General features: G+C 35.8%; 1 long non-coding RNA gene across 2 annotated transcripts in view; it reads right to left on the bottom strand.

The window, feature by feature from the left end:
- Nucleotides 1-9,332: 9,332 nt before the first annotated feature.
- Nucleotides 9,333-14,361, bottom strand: part of LOC104007626 (uncharacterized) — a 43,972-nt gene continuing 38,943 nt past the window's right edge. For both annotated transcript variants that reach the window (XR_681900.5, XR_008536752.2), the window contains one exon: nt 9,333-10,734. This is a non-coding gene — a long non-coding RNA (uncharacterized LOC104007626). The remainder of the gene's footprint in view (nt 10,735-14,361) is intronic.

Raw genomic sequence — 14,361 nt, 5'->3', positions numbered from 1 at the left:
CTCCCATAATTATCAATTAGTTTTTCAACCCAATTCACCAACCTTTTTTAAAAATCTCTAGAGCCTATTCCTACTTTTACAACTAGGCAGATATATACATAGGTTGATAAACTCTAACAAAATATATAAGTAAGCAGAAAATACACTAACATTTCTAGACGAGTAAAAGAACTGTATGAGGAGAATAATGCTACTAGGGCCAAAATTTCATACACTTGATAAATAAGCCTTAAAAGTGACAATAAAAGATTCTGAAAGCAAGTGGAACCTGGCGTGTGCTTTTAGAGAATACCTAAAGATCACTGTTAGGTTAGTGAATCCTCAGGGGCTTATATGGGGGTCATATGTTAGGGTCACAAGGGTGATTAGGCAAAGAAAGCAGAGAAAGTAAAGCATTCAAGCAGCAGGCATATTACCACCTGGGATTTCATTTATTTCCTAGAGATAGAGTCAAGGTAGGTCCCTGCATGGCAAAACTATGAATTAATTATATTCTGCCCCCACCCAGTGAGCATTAAGTGCTCAGATTTTCTTTTTGGGTGGTGGGGGAAAGACGACTTATCATTCACGGTTGGATGTTAAAATCCCAGAGGAGAGAACCAGTAAAAGCAGCTCCTAGTGACAAAAATCCAGTAGCTGTACCATGACTATCCATCAAACTGAAATGTTTTAGGATTCATATTTATTTGCACCACTTTGCCACTGAGGAAAATGTCTAGTCAACTAGAGAACGTCTAAATTCTTGCTTTTTGATTCTTATAGGAAAGGTGAAAAGACATCAGTGAGTTGTGATTTCCTTCAGCAGCGAACGGATTCCTTTGAGAAGGCTGGTCAGTGGCACAGGCGGCTCACAGACCCACACGGCAGGCCTTGGGCATTGTACTAACCCCATGGGTCATTTCTGCAGACCAGTGCTGGCCAGGCCCTGGACACAGGGGCCAGGCCTGGCTTCCCCTCCTTGAGTGTCAAGGGTGAAGTGAGAAGATAACGTTGTCTCTGAGGTTTGTTATTCAGGGACCCTTGGGCAATGGGTCTTTTTCCAGTTTAATTACTGGAAATCGGGAAAGGATATAGATGGCTTTCTCCCCTGTTAGGAAATAGCCTAATGGTTACAGAGTAGAGTCAGATAAAAGAAAATGGATTCTGCACCAACTGAAGGAGGGCGTTCTGAGGAGAAAAGTACAAGAAGAGAAAGAAGAGAAGACTCAGCTTAGCAGCAGCCACAAACAACAACAACAACAAATCTCAACCTACTTGATTCCTTCTAATCCCCTTCTTTGCTGATTTTCTTCCTTGTACATTTAACATAGGCAAATGTGTGCCTTTTAACTGTCAATTCCCATGTCTATATAAGCACTATGATTCGGGGCAGAACTGGGCTGCAAAAATTAAGACAATGAAAGAGCTTCTCCCATAGTAGATAAAATATGATTACCATACAAGAAGAGATCAAAGCATTTTAATGTGTTTATTTTTCACAGGCCCTATGTGTCATTTCATTAAAACACTGTAATGCTTATGCTTGAGTAACACAAAAATTCAGGCACCTTAGTTTTTCCTATTTACACATATAAAGAAAGAATATAGTTGTCTCTCTCTCTCTCTGTCTGTGTCTCTCTTACCGTATCAGTGTATCAGCAAAACACTCATTATTACTCACTCTGAAAAATAGTCATTTAAAGAAGCTATTTGGCAATACTTATAATTTATATTAGTTTTTATGCTACTTGGATTTTAAAAACAAGAAATAGCCAGTATCCACAAATGTTTGTTTACGTCTTGCTGATAGGAAGAATTCCTTGGATAGTCCACCTACAGCATATATGGCACACACGTGTTCCCTGCTGGTAAGGGGCTTATCTTCTCTTCCAAGGACAGTGCATGGGTACCCAACCGTTAAATAGACAAGGTGTATTGATCAATAGATTAAGGAGTTTGAATATTATTCCATTATTCCATTGTTAATAGAAAGTCATTAACATTATTTTTATTGGGAGATGTAGATTACACTTTGAGGAAAAACAACTTGGAAGTCATGTGCCAGAGCCTAAAATGAGGAAAGCCTTTGGCTAAAAAACTACTTAGAGACTATTACACTACTACAGGCAGGAGGTTTATACCACATTGTTCACAGTGACAGGAAAAAAGAAATGAGCATAATGAAAAAGAAATAAATTGAACACAGTTTGTGAGGAGAAATGAAGAGTCTAAATAAACAAGGAAAAGTCATAAATGGAATAATGAGGCATTGTGGAAATGTGTTTTGGGGGTAAGAGAACTAGCTTGACTTTCAACACGTTGTTTGAGATGATAGTAAAATCCAGTAGGTAGTAAGACTGAAGATCCAAAAATTATCTTGAGAGAAGTCATTAATTTTTATTTTCATGGTCATGCATGTAGTTATTGTTCTGTTTTTCAGTGAGCAAATAGGTGAATGGATATGAATGAATGAAAAGAACTGAACTGTAGATGTGCTAAGGTATTTGACACCACGAGAATGAATAAATGCTGCAAGAAAATGTGAAAAGAGAAAAATGTATAAATAAGAATTGAATCTTACGATTTTTGTCCATCTATGGGCAAGGGAAGGAGTAAAATAAGGGGAAAAAGGAAATGGGAGGAGTCACAAAGATGAAAGGAGAACAAAGACAATAGGATGTCAAAGAAAGATAAAAATTGAATACAGCCTAAGATGGGTATTAAAGCTGAAAGAAGTTCTGGTGGCATTAAGAGAGAGAGAGAGAGTGTGTGTGTGTGTGTGTGTGTGTGTGTGTGTGTGTGTGTGTAAAATAAAAGAAAAATGATGCAAGTTTAAAAAAATAAGGGACAATGCTGTCAAAAGACAGATTAAATGTTCTGCTGTGAGAAGCATTAGTTGATGCAGCAAACCCCAGAAGAGAGGGATAAGGAGAGGAAATCGGGAGTGTCCCAGAAGGACTTTAGACCTGGAAATGGGGAACCTCTACTTCTGAAAAGGAAAGAAGAGAAAATAGATGATGATCCAGATATATTTTGAGGTTTGAAGAGGGTATATACCCAAATATATAAGTAGGGAAGAAGAAATGCACGCCAGATGGTTTCAAACTAGGGGAAAAAATGGGTGGATGAAGCAGACTTTAAAGAACTAACTAAATGAGGCCAAAAGGGGAAATTAGGATTGAAAAGTGAAGTGGCAGGGACCTAATATTGCTCATGTGAACAATAATCGCCAGAATTTTTGCTCCTTAGTAAAGCTTTCGTCTACAAGCCATAGAAGACTGTCAAACAGGAATAGTGAAGCAAACAGAACTGTCAGCCAAAAAAAAAAAAAAAAAAGGAACATCTTAAAACTCAATTCAATTAAAAATATGTTTCTTCAGTGTTGATTGCATGCCAGGCACTATATGAGCTATTAGCAAGGAAATTTTAATGGACTTCTAGAACCTGGAAGCATGCAAAAAATACAATTTTAAAACATTTGTGCTAATTTTTTGAAACTATAAAAATGAACACCCTCTAAAAAGGATGACTCAAGGTGGCATGCACCTGACCTCAGATGATCCCTCTATTTTTTCTTTAATAGCTTTTTGAAAGAATTCTACATTTCCAGCAAAGAAAAAAGGAGAAAAAGAAAATTTGAAAGTGCAGGATCAGATAAATTAAGATTCTACTACTAATAATGCTATTGTGTCACCAAAAGCCAGAGAGATATTGTGTAGGCCTATTACTGGCTTATTTCCCTCTTTCACTAACCCCAGTGACTGTAGGTTTTCTTATGACCTGCAACAAAGCTTCGACAGGGAACACACTGAAATGCTATTCTACAATAGTTAACATATAAAAATGCCCACTGCATTATGAACAGTTCCACATCATCTCATTTAATCTATTATATCAGTAATACTCAAGACAGATATTACTATCATCTCCATTTTTTACATTTATTTTATTTTATCATTTTTTGATAGAGTCTGGCTCTGTTGCCCAGGCTGGAGTACGGTGGCATGATCTTTGCTCACTGCAACCTCCACCTCCCAAGTTCAAGAGATTCTCATGCCTCAGCCTCCCAAATAGCTGGGATTACAGATGTGTGCCACTGTGCTTGGCTATTTTTATTTTTATTTTTATTTTTGTATTTTTAGTAGAGATGGGGTTTCTCCATGTTGTCCATGCTGGTCTTGAACTCCTGGCATCAAGTGATCCACCTGCCTCAGCCTCCCAAAGTGCTGGGATTACAGTCATGAGCCACCATGCCCAGCCTCATCTCCATTTTACAGGTGAAAAACTGATGTAAGAAAGGCTGTATAACTGACTAAGATGACTAAACCAGTAAGTGCTCAAGCACAGATTCAAACATAGCTTCATCTTTTTCCAAAGCCTGGAATTTTTCTCCCTAAACTAGTGACACCCAATCTTGGTTGCATATTAGAATAATGTAGAGAAGTTTCAAAACGTATCAATGCCTGGGTCTCATCACAGACCAATTAAGCCAGAATGTGTGTACATGTGGAGCTGGCATCTGCATGTTTAATAATCTTCCTAAGTGATCCTGATATGTAGTTATGACTGAGTTTCACTTTTTTTACACCAAGCTCCTATATTTCAGTCCTCTTTTCTTCCCTCTGTTTTCATCTGACTTCCTCAAAGTCAGTCTGTTTCTTTTTTTTTTTTAACCAATGTTTTCTCTGGACAAGAAGAGCAAAAACTATATCTTAGGGATCTTACATTTTTAAATTCCTGATTTCTCATCCATAATTATCCATTTTAGCTGAGAGTTTATGATTCTGTGATTGGTATTTATAAAATGTCTTTTATTTTAAATCTAAGTTGAGTTATATATATGTTTATTATAAACATAATATTCATTATTCTTAGAAAACACTGATAATATACCTACTATTTTTTAAGCACTGTTCTAGGAGCTAAAGACATGGTGGGGGAAAGGTAACACAGGCTATTAAAAAGTCAGGATTTCAATTCACCCTTTTAAGCCTAGATTCAGTCCTCTTTCTACTCCCCTACACTGATACAAAGTATATTTATAAACCTGTAGTAAATAAAAAATTACTACAAGAAGGTTTCTATCATCCTGGGGTGGCCTAGGCAAACATGAAGTACATACAGTAAGTATTCTGTGATTTCAAGGGCACAATAAGACACCATTTAATCCAAAACATTTTCCTACTTATCTGTCTATTCTAATTTTCTTCCAATATAAAGCCTGAAATTCCCACTGCTGTTTTAAAATAGACATCAAACATAAAATGATGATGCTTCGGCAGAAATTACTATCGCCAGTTACAGAATACCTATTAAGAGGAGCTTAAGTAAATTAGCTTTTTCCTACCAAGAAGTCTAAAGACAGGTGGCCATTGACATTGGTTCAGAGGCTCACAGATGTCAGAGCCAGTATCTCTGTAATTCTCATGAGCAGTGACAAGATGGCTGCTGCAGCATCATCCCTTACATCTGCATCCAAGGCAAGATAAAAGAAAAATGAGTGTCCAGCTATGTTAAGAAAGAAAAACCTGCCCTGAAACTCCAGTTTATTTCTGCTTGTATCAATGTAAACTGTGCTACATGGTCATTCCTAGCTGCAAGAGAGACTTAGAAATGGTGTTTTTAGCTTTTGTTCCATCTTTAGAATTAGGCATAGGAGAATAAGTTCATAATGGTTATTTGGTTAGACAACTTATAGGCTCTAAGTCACACCATCTTTAGAACCCATGTTCAAAATGTACTGTACTTGTGAGGTGAATCCTAAGGGTTTATAGCCTTACCCTGTCTGTTTGGATTAGTTTATTAAACAAGCTGAATGTTTTTTTGGAAAGCACAGAGCTTCCCAATGAAGGAAACCAGGAGTTTTTAGACAAAATGTCAAAGGTCAATTGTAGCTCTATGTACTGGAAGCACCAAAAAAGTATGAGGACTTCAGTTCTTATGATGGGGAGTAAGGGAGGTAGCTGCTCAAAAATAAAGGAGCTCCAAAGAAAAGGGCTGCCACTAGATTGTGGAAACATGAAGACACAGTTTGGATGGAAGTTTTCCCTCTCTCCATGGAAAACCACTTCTAATATGGTAAAAATCACTTTATCTTGTAATGGTTTTATTGAGATATAATTTAAATACCATACAATTCACATATTTAAAGTGTACATTTCAATGATTTTTTAGCATATTCATGGACATATGCAAACATTTCCACAGCCAATTTAGGAACATTGTCATCATCTCAAAAGGGAACCCTGTATCCTTGAGATATCACCTTTATATCCCCACCAACCTCTCCTAAGGTGGGGGGATATAAAGTCCTAAGTAACCACAAATCTACTTTCTATCTCTATAAATTTGCCTATTCTGGATATTTCATGTAAATGAAGTCATACAATATGTGGCCTTTCGGGTCTAACTTCTTTCATTTGGTACAATGTTTTCAAGGTCCATCCATGTGGTAACACACATCATTACTTCATTTCTTTATACGGTTGAATAATATTCCATTATATGAATACCCTACACTTTGTTTATCTGTTCATTAGTTGATGGACATTTGGGTTGTTTCTGTCTTTTGGCTATTGTGAATAATGCTGCCATAAACATTTGCATACAAGTTTCTGTGTGGACATATGCTTTTATTTCTCTTGAGAATATATCTAGGAATGGAATTTATAAGTCATATGGTAATCTTATGTTAACCATTTAAAAAATTGTCAGAGTGTTTTCTATAGTGGCTGTACCATTTTACACTTTCATAGCCATATATAAGAGTTCTGATTTCTCTGCATTCTTGACAACACTTGTTATCTGACTTTTTTATTCTACCCAACCTACTGGGTGTAAAATGATATCTCATTGTGGCTTTCATTTGCATTTCTCTGTTTACTAATGCTGTCAAGGGTCTTTTCATGTGTTTATTGGTCATTTTTACATATTCTTTGAATAAATGTCTATTCAGATCCTTTGTTATTATTTGGGTTATTTGTCTTTTTATTAGTAAGTTGTAAATTTTCTTTGTGTATTATAATTACAAGTCTCTTATTAGATATATGATTTTAAAATATTTTACCCATTCTGTGGGTTCTCTTTTCACTTTATTTCTAGCTTCCTTTGAAGTACAAACATTTTTCAATTTTATTGATGTCCACTTTATCTATTGTTTTTATTTTGTTCACACTTTTGGTGTCATATCCAAAAAAAGCATTGCCAAATCTAAATAAACCACTATAAATAAACCATTATATTTTATTCTGCGAGAGTTTTATGATTTAGCTCTTACATTTAGGTTTTATATTTATTTTGAATTAACTTTTGTATATGGTGTGAGGTAAGGGTCTTTTATTTTCATGTGTCTATCCATTTGTTGACAACACTGTTTTTTGCCCATTGAATGGCCTTGCTACCCTTCTTGAAAATCAGTTGAGTACAAATATGTCAGTTTATTTCTGAACTCACAATTCTATTTCATCACTCTATATGTCTATCATTGTGCCAGTTCCACGTTGTCTTGATTACTATTGCTTTGTAATTAAGTCTTGAAATCAGAAAGTATGAGTTCTCCAACTTTTTCAGACAATTTTTTTTCAAGATTGTGTCACCATTTTGAGTTCCTTGCAATTCCATATGAGTTTTAGAATTGGTCTGACAATTTCTATGAGGAAGACAGCTGGGATTCTGATAACCATTGTCTTGTATCTGTAGGTCAATTTGGAGAGCATTGCTATCTTAAAAATATTAAGTCTTCTGATCCATAAACTGCTTCTAATATTGTAAAATACACTTTTACTTTGCTTTATTTAATCTATTTTCACTTTATCAGTCGTGTGAAAGAGGAGTATAATAGGGAAATAGAGAATTTAAGTATAGTGGTATGGAGAACAGAACCCTAGTTAAAAAAACAGAACATGGTACCTGTAAGTAAATTCAAGTAGAGCAGTTCCCTGTAAGATCAATCTTTTTTGTTTTGGGGGAAATCCTTAAGGCCCCATTCCAGTGTCTCATTTGGGGTCATCTCTTTTTTCCACATGCTGCAGCCCCTGGGCTCCATTCCTTTTTACTGCTGTGGCTGCCATGGCAACGGTTCACATAGGCTGGAAGAGAGAAGATGAGGCCTCTCTGGAGCCATCATTAGTGGTACTCTGGCCAGCAGGGGGTGCCAAGAAGGGCAGTCACTCCCACCTTCTATTTGTAACTATTCACCCCACACACACACAACCACACCCCCCATTTCCAGGTGAAAGCCCAGGACCTGAAACTGACTGAGAGGTGGCATGTGTGCTGTTGCAAGAAGGAGACCATGAGCTCTCTGGAGAGGTTTGTAGGAATTTGTGAGGATTTTGCTAGGAATTCATGTCAGAACACGATATATAAGTGATTACCTTGTAGATAGCAAAACTTCTTATTTTCACCATACAATAATTAATTTTTACATTTTCTGCACTAAAAAGATCCACACGTTAGCTTCTCCTCTCCTGCTGCACAGTGCATTGAACATCCTAGGGATGTAATAAATGTTTATAAAGATGAGTTTTAATGCCTTGTCTCTAGATGCTGAAGCAAGTTCTGTTTCCATTCAGGGTACATCAGTGGATCACTGCCCCCCCATTCCTTTCCTAGTACAATAGTATGAATTTCAAGAGGACATGAGGTGCATATTTCACCATTCTATTTCATGCATGCACCAGAATATTTTTCTTTATACACATGGGCAGACAAGCAGCTATTAATTAAAATGTGATACCAAATACACTATAGAAGAACTTTGGAGGACAAGGTAGTGGCCTCCTGTCACTCTCCTAGAATAACATTGGGTGGCTAGTCATGGATTTATAGTTCTGGATTTATGTTATATGGAATAATTTGCACATCTCTGGCTTGTGATCAAGAAACCTCCTAATCTTTGATGCCTATGACTGGCAGTTTTTACCTTTGCAAATTCTTTGGTATGCAACCAATGCTGCCTGATACACATGGTGACTAAATATTTATCAAACATTCAGACACTTACTCAGCGGATTAATTATTAAACAAGCTTTCACTGAACTATCTTTCTTTTTGCTACAGTGAATTCTCTGTTGCTCAGTTGACATATGTTCTGAGGAAGCAGGGAAATAGCCAACTCAGCAAATTTTATTACTTTCAAGGTTATGCATTTAAGTGTGTGAAGGCAAGATACACATGAAAGCCCATGTCACTAATTTGGCAAGCTTAAAAGAGTGTTTCAAAATATAGGTGAACCTCATCATGGCTTTGACTTATTTACTTGTTTAGCATATTTAATTTTTTAAAAGTAAATCATTAGTAATGCATTAACTGACAAGAAAAAAATCTTCTAACAGATAAAATAATTATTTTTTCTATAAAACATTATATGATATTCTCCTGTACATTATTTTATTTTCCCTATTAAACCCAACACAGTTTTTGTATTTCCATTTTATAGATAAAGAAGATGAGGTTCTAAGTGGCCAAACGAGCACTGGAACCTGTATTCTGCTTTATGCAGCATAAAATAGCTACGTTATTAAAGAAAAAGTTAAATAGAGTTGATACTTAGATAAATCAGATTTTATTTTAGCAATATTTTTTATTATTCTCTGTACTCAAACTAAAATTATACTATAGACAATTCCTCTCATTTTTGATAGACTCTGCCAAAAATAAGTTACTGTTTTCTTAAACCAGATAAGAAGAAATTGGAGGAAGGAGTGAGTACTTCGGATTCATCTAAAGCAGCTCTACTATGACATCACGATAGTCAGAAGCAGGATGGGCAGGTCTCCATTGATCAAGTGATCATAGAGTAAACACCAGAATCAGTCATCCCAAAACTGGTAACTGTAGAGAAAATTGTAGAAATAAGACAGTAGGGGTAGGGGGCAAAAAGGAAACCAATTTCTGTCACTATTGAACTGTGGGAGATTATTAAGCAATAAGAATCTGTTTTGTGTCTTTGACATAGAATTTGCACTCCTCTGAAGAATATCAGTTCTTTTACAGAGTTTGACAGCTGCCTTCAGTTAAATCTAGGTAATTTTATATCTCTCTGATAAGAAGAATAGATCTCAGGCTGCCACATATCATGCATCCAGCATTTTTATATTCAAATCCAATAATGGGGTCATCAGGTATTTTCCCTTAGATAACCTCAACAAATCACTACAATTAACTTCTAAATGCCAACTCTCTTGCCTTTTCTTTAATATTCATAATCTACCTTTTTTGACAGTCTGCTTAGTCTTGTAAAATAAAACTTTAAACAATATTCTCCAAATCACGTAAATAAATAATATGGAAATAAGGCACTTTAACATGCTTCCAAATTATTTTTTGTGAAAAAAATATTTAAAATCACACTATTTTCTATACATGTGATAATTAATGTCTATTCTAAATAGGTCAAGATATTAGTATTATATTACTGACCAGTCATTTATTAATGTATTGCTTCAAACAAATAATAATAATACAAGTTACAACGTTATCAGCAGATGTGTTCATGTTGTAAAACAGGAATGGTATATTTAATTAGTTGTAAGTAATACAAATGCTTGACATAAACTCTTGAGACTTCAGATGTGAAGATGTTTTGTGAGAAGCTTTGAAATCCACTGGCATACGCCATTCTTTCATTCAAGACAAATATGCGAGAGAATCAGCAGGAGTCCATTCTGGCTTCTAGAGAGTGCCCTGGAGCGGTCCACAGGAAGGTGCTGGAAAAGGCAGCCGCAGATAGTCCAGGTACACGATTATATCAGCCTGAAATGCAGCAGAATAATCAGACTAGTGTTAAAATATTGCTACAGTGTACATGACCTGGAAACTGTTTTATGAAGGTTGCAGAGACATCCTAGACCTCCTTTGATAATTATAAAGAAAAGATGCTTTCTCTAGAAAATAAGGAGAAGATTCAAATACAAGGCATAATTTATTTAGTCTTAGAGATATAAATGACATTCCTAATAAGTACTTGGATGAATTGTTAAGTAACTGACATTTTACCCCAGAACATTTAAGTTCTTTATAGAAAAATAAAAGTTCAAATTCTATGGATTTTTCTAGTATTTCCAACTCTGTATTGGAAAATCAAATGCCATTTAAAAAATCAGCAGTTTACCCCCAATAGAATTGCCCTCCAAGTAAACTGAAAGAAGAGGGGACAAAAGGATTTGTAGTATTAGCAATATACAAGGACTGACTTTCAGATCCATGCTAAAGGTCAGGTGTAATATTCAAAAACAAATTAAAAGGCAGCCATTCTATTGGACTCAGAAGATTCCAGCAAACGTTGGGCACCCATGGGCATTGGCTCCAAACATGTTTATTGTGATCACACCCCAGATGATGCTGCAAGCACTATTAAGGACCCTATTCACCACCATCCTTCTTGCATTATGTATGCAGTTATTGTTTTGCATTATGCACTATCTAGAATGATACAAAAACATTTTGCTAAAAAATAAACCACTGGTTTTATGCTTAGCACCAGGATTACAAAATGTGATGTCATGAATTATTCATATCATTCGATTTAATGTAATCATTTTCTCCCCAGTGCTAAGCCTCTGTGAATGGTGTCCTATGCAGCCACTGTTTTGAAGAACTTAATACCAGGGGGAGAAATACCTGGCTTTAACTGACAGTGAATTAGGCTCATTGTCACTTTGGAAAAAATTGCAATTTCATCTTTGATCTTCTGTACATCTTAATTCCAAGATACATTTATCAGCACTACAGAATAAACCAACCTTAGGAATTTATAGAATTATTGACCTCGACATTTAGACATAGACATATATAAAAGTACACACTTACATTTGAAATTTGAACTATAGAATGGAATTCATCTTTGTTACATTCAAAGCAATAGTGGGACATATTTCTAATGTGTTTACTCTAATAGCAAATAGATTTTGATACACATTTATAATTTATTTAGATCAAATCTTTCAAAGTACTGACCTTAGGACAAAGCATGTTGAGAAAGATAAATATATCAATGCATCTTAGCCTACAGATTAAAGTAATTTATCCTCAAGGCAGCCCCAAAATATCAAAACCAAGAGAATAGAGAGCTTCCAAAAGTTTTTAACTCTACAGAGAAAGGACAAACATCAGTTCCAAATTAGTAGAAGCAACTTTTAAAAATCAGAATCTCCTTATGATAGCCTATGCTTGATTTTTAATCTGTTTTAAAATGGTGAAGCTATACTAAAATGTTTTCATTACTCTTAAATTAGAAGCTATACTAAAATGTTTTCATTACTCTTAAATTAGAAAATTGTTCATTTGGGGGCTGAATATACGATCTTATTACTATGACAAGAACAAAGAGTCAGCGAACTTGATTCCTAAGCCAAGTCCCTTTCACTGTTTTGAGCCTTTAAAAAGATAATGATATCACCTCCCCAGTCACCCTTAGGATGTTGTAGGAAGACGTAGATGACATACTGGGAGGTAAAACTTCAAAAACTCTGATGTGATCCCCAAATATGGGGAATTATCATTTAAAACCACAATCATCTATAGTCCATACATATCTATAATGGACAGAAGTATGAGAATGAATAAGCAAAGATACTTATGTACATCAATAATAAAGTAGGAAAGGTAAAAAAATTCATGTAAGAAGAAAAAATAACAACCCAGAAATTTAAGAATTAAGTAGTAGTCAAATCTAATTGGAATAACTCACCTATATAAAAAACAAGAGGAAGAAAACTTTATACATAGGTCTGGAAAATATCACAACTATGTCCCCAGAACAATGTTTATCTCCACAGCATCCAACCTAGTGTCATGCACACAGTTGGGACTCAGCCACTGTTGCCTGATTGATAATGAAGACAGTCACTGTGGTCAACCCAACAGTAATTGAACGTTCATTTTTAATAAGGTCAGTGTAAAATCTGTCTACTGCACCCCTGTGATAACAAATGCATAGAAAGCTTAAAGCTCCATCTTTAACAAATAATAACAAATTGATGATGTTCACCAATTTCCAAAACAGCAATGAGGTATTTTAATGGGAGGGGGTATGGAGCAAGGAAGGCAGGGTGGTAGATGGAAAATACTCCTTAAGCTAATGGTTTGTTCAATTTACTTCTAAAATGCACCCTTTTCTACTTAATAGCCTTGGGTAAAGAAAGTTCCTCTTTCTCCTAAATAAAAATTATTAGGCATTTTGTCTATTAATCTTCGTAGCATGCTTCAACCAGAGTCTCATTAACATTGTGAACTGGGCCAGAAGACACTGTGTCACGTTATGAGAGCTGATGTCCTTTCATTTCAAGAGCACCTTGACCTTCTCCAGCAGTGGCATCATGTTCTCCTATCAGCGTTCTTACTACTTCCCAATGCGGCTGCCTGGTCTCCCTAGAGCCCAAGAGCCATCAGCACAGGGTGGTCCCCGAGGTGGCCTGCACAGGAAGCCCCTGGGTTGGGTTTTAATGTGCTCACTCACACACTCACTCACTCACAATTTTAAAAAATTATCATGTATTCAAATCCAAATAAAAAAAATGTTTGTGCTCAAAAAAAAATCTGGAGAACTGAGAACCAGAGCCAGTGCTTTAAGTCTCTTGGTGAAGCTACAGCCTAATTACTGCCTGCTGTGTGGCGCAGTTAAACACAATCAGTCAGAAAGCCTTAAAGATACAATATCCCTTTTCACAAACTGTCTGCTTGTCAATTCCAAGTCACCCCCCTGCTTTAAATCAACCAACCACAGAGCTGTTATGAACAGCAACTGATTTTCCATGCAGTGCTGCAAAACAAAATCACACCGTATCCTATTTTTAATGGCCACAGTTTTTCAACTGCATAACAAGAGTTAGCTGGCACTGCTGAGCTGAACGGTATCAAAAAAATGGGTTCAAGTAGAAAGAGCTTGGAACCCTTGAAGTGAACAAGTACAGACCCAATTACAAGTGCATTGTGGTGCTCAGTACCAATTACATCCAAATAACAGTGGAGCAAATTTCCCCTTAATAGTTATATCGTAGACATCAACTTCTTTTATTTTCATTCCTGCAGGATACAGCTTGATATTGAAAAGAGAAAAAAAACTGAATCATAAATATTATTTTATTAACACACAGTCTATTTATGCAGAAAGGCTCTTCTTTGATGTCAATGTAGGAACTTGGTAGCCTGGTCACCAGAGAGGGGTGTTCTGCTTCTTTAGAAAGAATCCGTGGTTTGTCAGAAATTTCACTTGGGAAAATCAGATTTTCTTGCTTGTGTATTGCTCGATAGAAGCGATCTTTTCTCAAACAATATGCTTTTTAATTATTTGAGGCTTAGGGACATAAACAGGCAGTTTGATGTTTGTTTTTTTTTTTTTTTTTTTTTTTTTTAAAGAAATCTTAGCCCTATCTCCAAAGT

Source organism: Pan troglodytes, chromosome 7 (assembly GCF_028858775.2).
Source record: "Pan troglodytes isolate AG18354 chromosome 7, NHGRI_mPanTro3-v2.0_pri, whole genome shotgun sequence".
Taxonomy (NCBI): domain Eukaryota; kingdom Metazoa; phylum Chordata; class Mammalia; order Primates; family Hominidae; genus Pan; species Pan troglodytes.
The sequence above is the reverse complement of the archived record's forward strand: the minus strand, read 5'-3'. Positions and strand labels throughout refer to the sequence as shown.